The sequence below is a fragment of the Echinops telfairi genome, unplaced genomic scaffold (assembly GCF_000313985.2).
Source record: "Echinops telfairi isolate 266 unplaced genomic scaffold, ASM31398v2 ScPeMD7_11;HRSCAF=52, whole genome shotgun sequence".
NCBI lineage: Eukaryota > Metazoa > Chordata > Mammalia > Afrosoricida > Tenrecidae > Echinops > Echinops telfairi.
The window spans coordinates 29,658,425-29,660,602 of record NW_022103908.1 but is presented as its reverse complement, the minus strand read 5'-3'; positions in this window follow the sequence as shown (position 1 = coordinate 29,660,602).

Genomic DNA, 2,178 nt, shown 5'->3' with positions numbered 1-2,178 from the left:
GTAGTTGTTACATATATCATATAGTATTTTGAATTAAAAATAGATACCAAAAACTATGGTTTATTACAAATAAAGAAGTATAGACAGAAGTAATATATATTGATAAAGAGTTCAATAAAATCCAGAATAGAGAAAGGATGATATGACAAAAAAAAGAAACAAACGTGAAGGAAAGAAAAGGAAAAAGAATCAAAGGACAAAAACTAGAAGGTGGCTTCCAGTCAATATGATGAAAAGTTCATTTTCACCCTAAGCAGTTATGTCTATGTGCAGCATGTGGTAAATAGGAATGTGATGATCTAAATTCACTTCTCACTATAAATTGAACTATTAAATTGTCAAGTTTAATTCCGCACTAACAAAAAAGTAACTATATATTGTGATGATCTAAATTCACTTCTCACTATAAATTGAACTATTAAATTGTCAAGTTTAATTCCGCACTAACAAAAAAGTAACTATATATTGGACTCAGTGAAATATCGATTGGCATGAAATAATTATGTAGAAAATAAAAGATAGAGAAAATATGAAGGCACTTCCAAAGAGTGATAGAAAAATGGAATGAAAATAGACTGGATTTTTTTCACTAATTTTTTAATGCCTTTTTGTATCAAAAGTCAATAAATTCATAACAGTGCTTATCTCATTATTATTCTTAAGGCAGAGAAAAGGCACTGTTTACATTTTCAATTTTTTTTTCATGATAATGAAAAGGAGGGGGGAGAGCTTTAAAGAACTTACAATTTTCAGTATATATTCATGATAGCATACCTAATAAAGTGACTTGCATAGAATGTCCTATGTCTTTTAGTGAAAAACAATTATTCCAATTATATAACTAATTCTATGCAATATTTTAATTCAAGCAACAATACTGATTTTTTGGTGTATTTTTCTATGGAAGGAATCCAGGGGAGGTAAATCTATACAGACAGTCACTGGATTAATGATTTCCTTGGGCATGGCAGGGGAGTTCAGGAGGAAATCAGAAGCTAACAAAAGTGACTACAAGAAAGAGAAAACACTCTTAAAGTGATTGTGCTGGTGATTGCACAACTCTTCTTCATATGATTGAAGTATTGAGTTGTATGATTATATGTTAATAAAAATTTAATGCATTACTGTGAAATGATTCCTTGTAAAAGGATATGGGGTCCTATGATGTTAATTTATTATTTGTATTAACTCTTTGAAATAGGAAAGATGATAATATTTCATATATTTCTTTCAATTTTTTTAATTTAACATTTTTCTTAATTAAAATTTTTAAAAAAAATTTTGTTTTTCAGAAGTTTTATTGGCACATCATTTACATATCATACAATTCAGTAGCTCAATAATTCAATCATATCAAAGGACATTGTATGTACAGTCATCTTGTATGATTGATGGCCGGGCATCATTTACTTTCTTTAGGACACTTTGCTGTAGCACCTTGCCTTCGGTGATCTTTTTATGAAGGTGGGTATAGAGAAGGGCTATGATGTAAGAATCAATTGTTCTTAAGTTCGAGCTAGGATTTAGTGCAAGTCCAAAACTTATGCCTGGATCTATGCTTTTTTTAAAAATTTTCTGTGCCTTGGGCATATATCATATAATTCCATAATCCTATCCTGTCAAACAAGATTGTACAATTGCTTCCATCATTAGTCTCCAAACATACCTTTTCTTCCTTGACTTCTTAACATCATCTCCTTCTTATTCCTCCACCCCTCTATATTATCTTTCCCCCAAACCCTTGTTATATTTTCTTTCCCTATAGGCTGGACTTCCCCTGAGTTTCCTTTACCAAAAAACAGAAAAACCATAACACAGCTTCAAGTAGGTGAACCCCCAATGGTAGTGCACCTCTGAGATACACCCTAATATAAACATGCATAAGCATAATATAACAGATTGTCCATCACAGGATTGCTGGAATAATATGTGTTTTAATACACCATATATAGGGTGCTGATGAACCAGACCTTGTTTTTCTGCCAAACAACTGTACACTGTTCTTGGTACAGCTGTTTTATGTTTCCTTGGACACCAAGTGTTTTCAGGTTTAAGTCGTCAGAATGCAAATGTGTCTGAGGTAGCGTGCAGTTCACCCAATGGGGTTCCTGTATGGGATCAGTGTTAGTCTGGCTTGACTGAGAAATAAATCCAGGAATATTTTTATATTTATAAAAA